This window comes from Apteryx rowi, unplaced genomic scaffold (assembly GCF_003343035.1).
Source record: "Apteryx rowi isolate R43461 unplaced genomic scaffold, aptRow1 scaffold_34, whole genome shotgun sequence".
Taxonomy (NCBI): domain Eukaryota; kingdom Metazoa; phylum Chordata; class Aves; order Apterygiformes; family Apterygidae; genus Apteryx; species Apteryx rowi.
The window spans coordinates 364,596-377,871 of NW_020449863.1; the positions used below are offsets into that span (position 1 = coordinate 364,596).

The 13,276-nt window shown below is 44.4% G+C and overlaps 1 long non-coding RNA gene across 1 annotated transcript; it reads left to right on the forward strand.

The window, feature by feature from the left end:
- The first annotated feature begins 4,804 nt into the window (after positions 1–4,804).
- LOC112969208 lies at positions 4,805–10,220 on the forward strand. The gene is made up of 3 exons (XR_003254612.1): positions 4,805–5,093; positions 9,733–9,791; positions 10,063–10,220. It is a non-coding gene; the product is annotated as an uncharacterized LOC112969208 (long non-coding RNA).
- Positions 10,221–13,276: the final 3,056 nt, after the last annotated feature.

Sequence of the window (13,276 nt, forward strand, 5' to 3'; positions counted from 1 at the left end):
AGTCTGATGCCAAGAATAAAAATTACACCTCCCTCAATTATATTCATTTTATATCTTTCAATATACAAAAGGCAGGAATAAGCAGGTAATAGTATTGCCTAAGACCCACCTGTCCTGCTGGAATAACTGGGCTTGTGTTGGCCTCCTACTGCAGCTGGTTTGTTAACCCATCTGATAGGAAAGAAGAGGAAGTGGCTGTTGGAAAGAAAACTGAAATTTAAATGGACTGGTTTGATCTGAAAGTGTTGCAAGAAAACTGGGAGGAGTCCAAGCTGGATTCAAACCTGGGAAGAGGTTCGGAAGCTGTGGAAGTGCACATGCAAGTGCAGCAGGGAGGGTAAAGGAGAGCCATGATAAGGAGATCCCCTGGGAGAACTGATAGAGAGTGAAATAATCAGGTTCAAGTAAGCGTGACTTTAGTTGGGATTTATACCTAGTCTACACTGAGACTTTATTGCCAGGGATATGATTCTTCTGTTGATATATATTGCCAGTAAAAACTGCACTCTGCATACAGAGCTATGAAATATTTTATGCCTGTATACCCTGTTTTGCTTTGTGTAACTGGACTAAGCCATACCAGTGTAACTGCAGCTATGCCAGAAAGGCTCGCTGCTCTGTGTTAGCATAATTAAGTAGCAGAACTTATAAGCACAGATGAATCCTTGACAACCTTGGAATCTTGTCTGGAGTCAGGCAGAGCTTCTGGTCTCGTTTGTTTTGTGCCACTTTTTAAAAATATTTTCTCTGTTACAGTTTTTATGCAGAAGTATTTTCCTATTGCAATATAATCCTTCTCATAGTACTGCATGTACTTAACTGTGTGTGCTAGTTTGGTTCTGAAAGGTTTCCTTTTAATGTGCAGGGCCGCTGAAGCTTTGAAGAGAAATCCTGCATCACTTTTTTAATGAGGTGTAGAAAGTGGACTGTGGGAATATATGGGCTTGGCTGGATTGTAACTTCCCTAGGTCTCCTGGGAGTTTTGAATGTCCAAGGGACACAAGAACCTGATGTTAAGAATATCCCAGAAACATGAAATTCCTGAAGGAAATGCTAATCATCATCACATACATCCTAAATCCTAGCAGCTCCTGAGATTCCAAGCATTTACGATGCATCTCTGACTTCAAAGGAAATATGCCTGAAAGTAGTAGTTAGATGATTCACAATAAAGTCCATAAATATCATAAGGCAGTAAAAATATGTTCTAAAACAATTAATAACACTAACATTAATAATGTATCTGAAATACTGTAACTTCAACAGAATGAATGGGGGAAGATTCTGCCCTCCTTCTTCTCTGGAGGAAGGCAGAAGTTACATCCTGCATACCAGGGGTAAGAATAACCAAGAACCGTCGTGCCCCAGCCCTTGGGAAAGATAAGCTAGATCCAAAAGTATGAGAGGCATTTCTACACATGTCAGCGCAGTGAGGGGACATAGTTTTCTCTGAGGCACTCGAAATATTTAATCTGTTTAGGAGGAGTTCTAGCAACAATAATCAATGAGTTATTAGCTAAGAGACTGGTGAAGTAATTGGGAGGATTTTAAACTGAGCAGAAAACCCCTGTAGGGGCTTGTGCTTATATGTACAACCATCTTCCCTTGAAGAGAATGAGAGATGCCTTTGTTCTGTGGTCCAGATCCTGCTAAAAGTGAAAGGACCTTCTCTTTGCTCCAGTGAGGAGGATCCTGCTTCTCTAAGCAAGAATATTCAAGTTCTGCCTGGAGGTGTGGTAAACCTTTGCATGCTCAGGGTGTGCTGAGAGCACAGCTGGATACCTGCGAAATGCTGGGTGACCACAGACTCATTTCAATATATAATACAGCATTCCTCTGGGAGGAGAGGCTCTTAATAGGTCTGTTCATAATGTAAGTGTAAGCAAGCAAGCTTTATTACCTGCCACTGCCAACTCACCAGGAAAGTATGCCATTCCTGCACTGATGGATATGTAGTTAGTGCTGTTTAATTATCATGTGCCTGTGCTGCTGGAAACACTGGTCCCCTCTGTGCTTTGGTTTTTCACTGATAGACATAAGCAGGAGCCCTTTGCTCCTCGAAGTTGGATGTTATTGCAGCCACTGTAGAAAGAGAAGTGAAGAAAAGTAAAGACTTAAGCTCTCTGCTTATAAAGAAAGCTTGGGAAGAACTGATTTTAATGCATATCACAGACATACAAAGTCTATGCCTGAAATCTTGTAGGCGATTTGAGATATCATCATTGTAAAAAAAAAAAAAAAGTCCATTATAATGATTTCAGTGCTCAGATTTAAACATGGAAGGTTTCTCTCAGCCTCTTCCCATGCTTGCAAACTAATGCTGTCGACTCTGGGCAGACCCATGGCATTGCCGTTTAAGTGCTGTGCAGAAGTCTGCTTACACAAACTGCTACAAGCCTGAGAGGTGCAAAAAAAAACAAAACAGCAAAAGAAGGTTGAAGGATTAAGAAGGGAAAAAGAGCACGAAACCCAGCCAAGCCAAAGCCACAGGAAATGGAGTTTGAATGTAAGAGCAGGATCTAGATAGAAAGGGATTTGGCAGGAACAAAACGGTTGCAAGGACTTCAAGGAGAAATATAAGGCCTAGTCCTGTAAAATTCAGGCTCGTGATGAGCCTTTATCCCTGCAAATAAGCCTATTTGCAAGACTCTAGTATGGTTTGTAGGTCCCGGATCTTAGAAAATATTTTCTGTTAAAAAAGGTTTCAAGCCGTCTTTGGCTGGGCAGAGAGCCTCATACACACACCACTAGGTAATGAATGATCTTTTACGAATGGATAGGGTGTTTGTTTGGGAAACAGTGCCTGGCGGTGACAAAAGGGTCCCTTCCACATGCGCCTGCTTGCCAGCTCTTCTGTCTCCATTGGGATTCTCTGTGTGATGACGGATTCTTTCCCAGCCTCCTGCAGGTTTTGGAAAGTCTCCTGTTCAACTGCCATGCAGAAGGCTTTGCACTTAAAATGGGAACAGCTGAAACACGCCCAGCGCTGGGGGGACCCTCGCCAGTCTCTCTCCATTTCTTTCCCCCCTCTTACAGCCACCGGGAAACTGGCTGATGTGATACTCAGCAGTGCTGCTGGTGAGGAAGAGCGAGCTTTATGGCACAAAGAAGGTGGAAACTTTTGAAAATGGAGGTTTGGATGTTAAATTAGAAGCTGGTGCCTGATTAGTATTTAGGATGGAATTTAATCTCTTTGTGGAAAGGAAAAAACTTGCCTATAGGAAGGATTTAGCTGTGGAGGTTGCTATGTAGAGACACCTGTCCCAGTGCCTTGAGGGAGCTTGTGGAAAGGCTGGAGGGAAACTTACCCCAGTACTGTGGAAAAACATCCTGTATGAACAGGTCACATGAAGATTTCTCCGTAAAAGCCATCAAACTGGATTCCCTTCAAGGAGCAGAGACACTGATTAAGAAAATGGCATCTATGCATCATCTCCCCTCTGATCATAAATGAGTCTTAAGACAGAAGAAAAAAATGTCTGCAAACTACTTAGCTAATAAGCATGTGCAATTAATTTAGCTGTGGTATATGGAAGGTAAACCTTACTCTTATCTCCATGTGAGCTGTGCACAGATAAATCTGGTTCATAAAACAAACATAACTTTGGGCAGTCACTTGGCAAGGCCCTATCCTGCTTCATCCCATCTGGGAGCTTAGTCATGGCACTTAGTTATCTGTCAATATGCCTAATGTTTGTATATAGGGGCCGAATTAAAAAGGGCAAAGAGATACCCTGAGATATGATTGGTGTTGCCCATGATATTCTTGATATGCCTAGCGCTGTGTTTACCTAAATACCCTAACAGACGTTTCAGGAGATGCCCTCCTCACTAGCAGCCACAGAAAGTTGTTGGTGAGATAGAGCAAGACAACCCGCTTTCTTCACTTCCTTCCTTCACTGTTGTGTAAAGCTGTGGTCACCAGCAAAAAAGAAAAAATAGCGCCTACATTTTTTTGGTCTTCTTTTTAAAGGCTTTTGCCAAGCTTGTTCCTTGATGCAACAGAGCTGTGCTTCGGTTACACCACTTCCCGGCTCCTGCCACGTGGGATAGTCCAGCAGCCTCGCGGAGGTGGCTGCCAGGCGGCAGCAACAGGKCAAAGCGCTGCGCCTCCCGCCAGGAGATACAGCCAGTCCCTTACCCACCTCTCACTGTTTTCCTCGGGATGGGGATTAGACTGACACATTTCAGTAGTGATGGAGAAAGAATCGCATGCCTGTAGAGGGATTTCCTGCAACTTCAGAAGTGACTGACAGGGTGTCTCACTAATGAGGGACTTGAGCCACATGGGAGATTTACATGTCACAGCGCTGAGCACTGCGTTGTTGATGGGTTTGGAGGATTTAAGACATCCAAGATAAGACATTTGTTCCCCGGATAAGAGAGTGCATGGGGGAGAGAGAGAGAGAGAGGTGTCTGAGTGTGCAGATGGTGTAATTTAAGAATTGTTCTTTTTACAAATTTACAAAAATAGAGCTACCCATCTCTTTTGTTCTCCTATGTATTTGAGAAAAAAAGTCTTTCAGTCTTTTTTAAAAGCCATCTCAGTTCTCCTGGGCAACAAAATGCCCTGTTGTTAAAATGCTAGACCTTGCACAGTGATAATGGGCTGATTTACTGACTGGAGGTACTGGCAGAGTGATAGTGCTTTCCCAAACTGCTGAAAAACATCAAAAATTTGATCTTTTAGAATGTATCATGTTTTCTAAAACAAAGCTAGCTTATGGAARTAGTCACTTATCAGTGTCCTTTCCCTCAGTAGTGTGGAAAAAAGAGTAGATTTTAGTCTAGTGAAATGTCTGTTTGTCCTCCCTGGTAGCACCCGTGCATCTTCTCTGAATATCTCAGTGAGGCAAGGGTACCATCTAGCTTGGCCAGTCCTGATGTTTTGTTCTGTTTGTGTCTCATTCATCCGTGTTCCTGAAAGCAKGTGCACCCGGGTGACATACAGCTGAGCTGACAAACACAAAGCGACCCAGCATCTTTATGGATCCAGCCGTTCCTGTGTTTCTGGAGGAGGCATCTCACTCCATATTCTTCAGAGGAGCCAGAAAATGCGTAGGAAGTTGTTCTACCTCACCCACCTAGAGAAAGTAAGTCTGCCATAGTGCAGAGATGCTAGAACAACTAGGGAACAGAGTATCAAACTCAACAAAGCGAAAAAATTCAGCAGATTATTCTGGGAATTTTTCCCTCTCTTGTGCTGGTCCCTTCTATTTATGTGGGTATACAGCATCCAGGAGAATAAAACTGTCCCCTGAAGAGATTTCTGAAAGGGAGGAGTAGGCAAGATAATTAACTATGAGCAGTCATTGACAGAAGTTGCAATGTAGTACTCTAGCTTACTGGTATTTATGTGTGTGGGCTGAGCCCTGATAATTATAAGGTGATCTTTCTGTTATACCAGACTAGGAACTGTTTGAGTTGGCTGCGTTGATTATGCTTTATATAAAGGTAGTACTATCACCTAATACGTCATGAGGGAGAAGGTGATTTATTGAAGTGAATGATGCAACATGAATATTTTCGTGGTATTATCCAATAAGGAGACCGAATTGTTGCTGCCTCTGGACAGATGTGTTAGAAGCACCCTTTGCTCTTCCAGCACATCTGCCCAGGAGAGAGCCGCTGCATCGTAGGCCTGATAACCTGTTCCCTTCTCAAAAACGGATATTGCTTCACTGAGGCAGAGAAATGTCAGTGGCCATATTCCCTAACTAGAGGAAATATCTGCTCTAAAGGAGAGGGTACTGTGAAAAGTACTCTGGGTGCAAAGTGTATCCCTGCTTTACCATGTGCTTGTCTGCTCCTGCTTTCTCCTGCTCTCTACAGGTGAGCCAGCCAGCATCACGGCAAGCGTCACTGCTGCTCGTTCACAGATGTCTCACACGAGGGGGTCCTGATATGAGGCTTTCTCTTAAAAACATGCATTAGTCATATGAGAGGTTTGAATAGTTGCACTGGAAAAACTGTGTAATTAAGGGTTTTTTAAAGCATGTATTATGTCCGTTTCAAACTATAGGGCTCTGTTTGGTGCTGTCAGAAGCAGCAATGAAAAGATCAGTGGGCAGTGATTTCTGAAATGATTTATTGTGTCAGTGACTACTTAGATACTTCATATCAATAGATTATTTTTTTCGGCCACAGGAAGAACATTTGTTTTTATCCAGGGCCAAAACCTGAAGTCATTATTAATTTTATTACTTAGGCAAAATTCTCATTAAAGACTTCAGAGTCTGGCTAAAGGCTCAGTCTTTTAAATGAGAACATATTTAGAACAGAAAATAGAAGAAGAAATTCTTTGTAAATGTCTGAATATCTCTTTATAAACTCATTATACAAACACATTAAGTCCACAGTGATGCAAACAGAGAAAATTAATTCACCATAATTCCCACCCTTCATCCATGCCAAGAGATGGATGTTTACTCCCCTTGAAGATAACTTTGTTTATGCTATCTGGTGATAACCTTAGCTCCTCTTGTCTTAGCGCTTTCATCAGAGGTGAACACTGCTAGCTTACTTCACAAGCTCTCTGTGATGCTTATCATCTTGGCGTCTAAAAAGATCTTGGAGAGTCTGTAAGTAAATACAACTATACTGATAGAACCTTCAAAGTGCACCATCAATGAACAAATGATGTGGTCACTAAGGGAGCCTGAGATGAAAATAAACAGCAAACAGATTTCAAATTGGCCTGAGGCCCCCCAAAGAGATATTGAAGGAATATAGCGCAAAGCTATCAGCAGGTATCCTTAATGTGCGTTGAACATACATATTCTTGCTCAGAGCAATTAGGTACCTGCTAATTCTGCAGGTATGTTTTAAAGTTTAACTGGATACCATTAAAATATGTAAGTGGCTTACCTAAAACGTATTATGCTTTCATCAGCCTTTACCTAGATTTGACAATTCCTTAGGGCAGGAAATATCTTTCTTTGTGGTGCACATATGGACGACAATTAAAAATTGAGTAGTGTATGTGACGAGAACTGGAAATGGATGTAATTTGCTTAATTTTTCTGAAGGATCTCAAAATTTGCTTCTGCAGGCTGAGACTACAGTAGCTCTAAATTTGCACAGTAGCGAACTATCAGATTTCAGAAGTCAGTTTTCAACGTTAGCGTTTCCTTGTGTAAATTATATCACCTTCCATTCTGAAGACAACTTCTTCCTTTTTATCCATGTATCACAGCAGGAGAATGACATTATTCTCTGAAAGGATTATTAGATAGTGAGTTTGAGAAATTTTGTGTTGTAGATCTCAAAAGCACCCAAATTACTCCAAAGAAAGAAGAAAGCCACCTACTCACTTATCTGCATATCAGCAGCCAAACTTAAGGGGTTTCCAAGTAGCACATGGCCTGGCGTATATAAATTCTACATTATTTTTGGAAAGCATATACGCACACTCTCACCTTTCATCTAAATTAAAGTGATGAACAGAGAATAATTTAGGAAGGAGCAACCTAAGTTTTGCTGAGTCCAGGCTTCTCTATAGCAAAGACAGAGAATGGGTTTTTTGAGGTATCTAAACCAGTATGAAGATGAAGCCACCTAATTCTCTTTCACCCAAACAGCTTTAAGACTTTGAACTCATATTTTCCAATATGATCTGTTGTCCAGCAATGCAGAAAGCTCTTTTATTATTTCAGTGTTCAAATGTTCTCTCTAGTCAAAACCTCATGACCTCAAATGACTCTTTCAGCTGTTGCACCAGAGATAAATGTGTGTGAGTACTAACTTAGCTTCAACTATAGGGCTAATCCTAGCAGATCTCAAACACTGGTGCGCAGAAGTGAGGCAGATTCATTGTTCAAATCAAATGTGTTTTTGTCGGGTAACTTCCTTCTCAGAACTGCATGAAGACTAGCAGCTCTGGGAAAAAGAGGTTTTTGCCTCTCCCTTTCCTTCACACCCATGTTCAGCAATGAGTTGCTATGCATGTGGACAGTTGATTTGCCCATAATTTACTAACGTGAACGACCCTGGCATATTTCAGGTATTCCAAAATAAGTCTTTTCTATATGATCTGGGAAAGATGTAGCAGAGCGAGATTAATGTTTCTTTAATATATGATTGCAGTATTGAACATACACACACGCAGAGAGTATTTAACGTTCTTTCACTCCCTTTTTTAAGTTGCAAAGGCAAGTGCTCAGTGCTGCTGAAATGCCAGATTTAAAAAACTGCCTATGATGCCTTAATTCTGTCTCTTCCACGCATGTATTAGCACAGTCTCTAATTGCTGTTTTTTGGCAAATGCTCAAACCTATTTGCAACTTCCAGATGCTTGAAACTGAATTTTCCTATTTGAGCCAAAGAGAAGCCTTTTGGCAGTTTTCCGCTTTCCGAAAGGGAATGTGCCGTGTGCTGCCAGGGCTGCACAGCTCCTGGGCAGCAGTGCTTACCCGCCGTCTCTGCTTTGGCTGGCGGAGCAGTGGCTGGAGTAAGCAGTAGATCTACGGACGTAGAAAAGTCAGCCAAGGCCAGGGGCTTGACACATTGGTTATATGCGTGCCACCACAAAGGGCAGCCTCCCTGCAGGCCCCAAGCACGCTGCGCCCTGTACTCTGCTTTCACCCACGCTGCTGCCCAAAGACAGGCCATGCACGGTGGCTGCAAGCATGCCTGGCTGGGAGCAAATGTGCCGGGCGTGCGAGGGCACTAGTTGTACTTGAGGTGCTTTTGCAAGCTTGCAAGAGAGATAGCAAGTGAATTTGGTTGCCAGGGCAGCTTCGAGGTCACCCATAATAGGTCACCCTTAGCAAACGGCGATGACATGGAGCTGGAAGGGCCGCGGGTGAATGAAACTTAGCTCGCTCCTATTTGAGCAATGGAATTTATTCCTGGCTCTGACCTTGTGCAAACTCTGTTGCCATATTTATGAAATGAAAAGACTGACTGTGCCGGCTGCCTGCCCGCAGCATGGGCATGGCACCCTGGCCTGCAGCCGCGTCTCCCAGCCCCGCTTGCATGCCCACAAGCCGAAACGCGCTTGGTGGCGCTGGGGGAAGAGGGATGTCCCTCGGTGCAGCCAGGGGGGCGCAAGGAGCAGCGGCCCCCCRCGCTGCTCTCCACCACAGTGCCGCCCAGGCTGAAGATTACGGGCCAGCCAGGCTGAATCTGCCTCTCGCCATCATGCTTCAGAGAAATAGCTGCCGCTTCAGGATGTGTTTTYGTGCAGAGAGAAGCTGTGTCCTCTCTGCCGGTTGCGCAGGAGGCCAGAAGGAGGGGGGACTTCTGCCTGGAGAGAAGCTTCCCTTCGAATCCCCTCCTGCCTTCTGCTCGCTGCAGCTATTTAGCTACTTGTGTGTAAACGGCCTGTTCTTGTGCTCCGGGCCCTCGTCTCTCATCCCCGCTTCTCCTGGGGATGTGCTTTGCTAGAAACAAAAACTGGCCTCCCTTAACGTGCAGCAAACGTCATATTAAGAAAAGAAGACAACCTGTGYGAACAGTGCCTTACTTCCCACAAGGTGTAATTTTCCTCCCTTTGTTACTTTAAAATGCCAATGTCTAGTCATAAAAAATATATAGGAGGTGAAAGAACAGGGGGAAGAGACTTTGAGACCTGTCTGCTTTGCATTTTGATATCCCAGACCTTGAGTGACATCGGTGCTAAAGGTTATTGCCAAGCAGTTCGAAGAAGAGGCTTACTCACATTCAAGGATTTTGTTAACCAGCTGTGACACACCTCGGCTCATTCACCTCTGGGGGCTTTTTTTGAAACAGGTCCAGGCTTTTCCAAGCTGCTGTGCTGCAGGAAGGAAACGTCCTGTTTTGGTCAACGCGTAAGTTCTCGTAATAGTCATAAGAATAAAAGCAAAACGGGAGAAGCTTGTGTAACTCGCAGGCGCCGCAGCCTGGGAAACGCTGTGCTGCAGAGGGGCAGGTGGGGCGCCTGTGGGGGCACGAGACCCACCACGCGGGAGCACCCCCCAAGCGTGGCGCCTAATGCCCCTTTAGCCCTGCGGGCTGGCTGGGCTCCTCGCCGGTGAAAGGCCTGGCGCTGCCGGAGGTGAGAGGACCATCTGAGCGTGATTTTCTTGCCTGCTTTCTCAGGTGACTTGCGGCAGCGCCCCAAGAACTTGCTGAGAGCGAGAGAACTTTTCTAGTGATTTGGCACCTGCTCGTTTGGACCTGATGACTTTTTTTCTGGGTAGCTTCAGCAAACCTGGATCACTGTAATAAAATGCTCACCATGGAGAAATGGTGCTGTAAAACACACTCCTTTTTACTGTCTTAAGATGCTGATGGCATGAAATATTATTTAAAAGCTCTGCCGCAGTGACCCTCGCCTGGGTTTCCCCTCAGCTCTCCCCCAGCAAAGTGGCAGAAAGGGTGAGAGTTACCCAGGAAGCATTTTCCAGCATCCCCAGCTCTGAGACAGGAAGCTTGTGGTTACGTTACCCCTTTGGATTTGGGGGCAATGTACTCTCTCTCTTTCCACCAGGGACCCTGGCCTCGTAATGCACATCTCCAGAGGATGCATGGCTTCTGTGGAGTGATTTTAAAGCATTTTGCAGGTGTCCGATTCCACCAGCATTAGGTTAAATAGAGAGGTATAGCCTCATTCTAAAGGAGGAGAAACAAGCACAAAAATGTCAAATAACCCRCAAAGGACCTTGCTATGTCCGCACTGTTGGCAGGAACGGTGCTCAACGGTGTTCAGGTCCTGTCCTGCAGACATTGGCAGGTGCGTGAGCACCCTGCTGCCCTTGCTCCTTGGGGTGTGCTGGCTGCGAGCTAGTATGCAGAGCATGATCTGGTTTATCTAATGATTCATCTGCAGGCTTGCTAAGCAAAAAACATATCTGTGGTAAGCCTGAACAAGGGCTGTAGCTTCCTGCTGTAACTGACAGAGGAATGTAATAGGCTGCTGAGAAATCACGAACACAGCAGAGGAGAACTTTTTGCATATTACGACCAAGGGAGCGTACCTCTTCTTCTTTGTGTGGGTGTTTCAGCCTTTGTATTTTGAGGTGGGGCTGTGTGCTACTGCACTTCCTGTTTGACTGCTTGCATCGTGATTACGTCAAAGCTGCACAGGGAAAGTAGGACTGCAGCCGACATGAGATACAGTTGAAAAAGATTAAATTGCTCTTCTTGTTTGCACTGTTTATCTCTTCCCTTGCCAGTGCACTTCCCCACCTTCCTCTGGTGCACTTTAGAACAAGTAAGCCTTTTGAAATGATTCTCCTAGCACACAGAGAAACCACCTCAGGCAGTCATCAAACCGCCAGGCTCAATTTAAGTGAGGCATACTGGCAAGAAAGAACACAGGTGAAGCTTTTTGCCTTGCAAAAGTGTGAATCCGGCTGTTGCAGTCATCTGCTGCAAAGGTGATTTTATTTAGAAGCACACACATACGATCATGTAAAGTACCATAGAAGATATTCAAACTCTACCGGCAGCAGATTGCTTTCTTGCTAATAATGTGGTACAAAACATTTGAGACTTAAATTGGACAAGAAAAAAAGAAGAAAATTTATCATCTGCTGCTTTTTCGCCTTTCCACTGGGTTCACACAGCACTGTCTTCATCACGCCTTTTGGCATTAGTCCCCCTCTCTGTGATGTGGGACTTCTACTTCCCCTGTGCTCTGGCTCTTTGCAATGCTTTCATAAGAAGTGCAGAAGGTCTGTCATACTTAAAGATGAATATTGATTGAAGAGGTATAAGAAATACATTGGTACTTACAGTTCAATTGGAAAAAGTGCATCTGAGGTATCATTATTTTGCTGTAATAGGATGCTGCAGAGACTTACACATTAATGTTTGATTTGCCACAGCATGACTTCAGTGATGGAAAATGAGCAAAGTGCAAGTGCATCAACACAGGGCACTGAGAGAACAGTGACTGTTTTCATGCGTTGTTCTCTCTGATGTTTAGATAAATCAGTAAGTTCTGCCTTTAAGATAATAGAGAAGAATATCAGAGGCTTCAATATGAAGATACCAGTCTTTTCTGTCCTGGGGCTGAACTGAATTGCGATTTTTTATTCTCATTAACTCACCCTTCATAGTTTCCTTCAGTGAAAAATTTTTCCAATTTGATGACAATGATGCCTGAGTTGGAGGTCTAGCCAGGAAGACAGATGACAGCAGTGGAAACCCAGCTTCAGTTACACTGGGAACCGCCATCAGGTGGTACTTGGGCTTACAAAACCCTACAGGGAGATGACAGTTCTCTTTGGAAATAAGAGTATGTAAAATAAACAGCTTTGGTCATGCTGGCTTTGGATAGGAATGCTTCCCTTTTCGACAGCTATTCAAATGCCAACCTATTTTTAGCATTCCAAATATTTTTACAGCACAGTTTTGGTATGTATTTTGATACCGCAGTTTGGAAGGACTACATTCAAGTTTTGCTTTTACTTTTTAAAGTGAAACCGGAGACATAACACAACTCTCTCTTCAAGCGACAGCCTGGTGATAGGTGAGATTTGCCTTGTAGGGAAATAGGGAGTAAATAGAAATTAGAATCTAAAACTTGTAACACAGTGGGCAGGACCTTCAGTTAGTGCAGACTCGCAGAGCTCCAGTGTCAGTAGAGATTTGCTGGTGCACGTCTGCTGGAGTCTGGCCTTCATCTGTATAATTCAGACCAACCATGGGTGGCAGCTCCCAAAACTGTCTCATTTTTTGCTCCTGAATAGAAAATTTCCCCTGGCTGCCTTGGGGGATTTGGTGGATGTGTCTCCCAAACCTGGAGCTAACCCACCAGCGAGTGCTTTCCTGTTGTGCGTGACCTTGATGTGAAAAATGCCCATTCATCACTTGTCTCCCCAGGGCTCCACAGGACCAGTTCCAGATTTTGGCCACCTACAATTACCCCCACTCTAGTCCATGGCTTAGGCCTTAACGTGGAAATGTTTGTCAGGGTCAAAGCTCCTTGAAAGACTCCTGCTTCCAAGTGTCATGTCGGCACTTGCCTGGCAGTCCCGGGGTGCAGGCTCCTAAATGACTGAGGCTTTCCTGAAAATGTCCCTCTGCGTAGGTGGGAACCCAGTGAACTGATCTCTGATCCCGTCGCTTCCTGCCCCCGCTGCAGCGGGTGAGGTTCCTCCGCTCTGTGCAGTGGAACCACCACCTTTTTTCTTGCTTTTGTGTCTCTTTCCTCACCAGGATACAGCCTGAAACAGTGCCAGTTTGGGCTGTGAGGCATCAGTTGGCTGCCGATCGGTCTCAAAGGATGTGTGGTGTCTTGGTCACTGGCAGCTAATATCACAGAACCACTTGTGGTGGCTTATTTACACTGTGTTGCAGTGCCTCA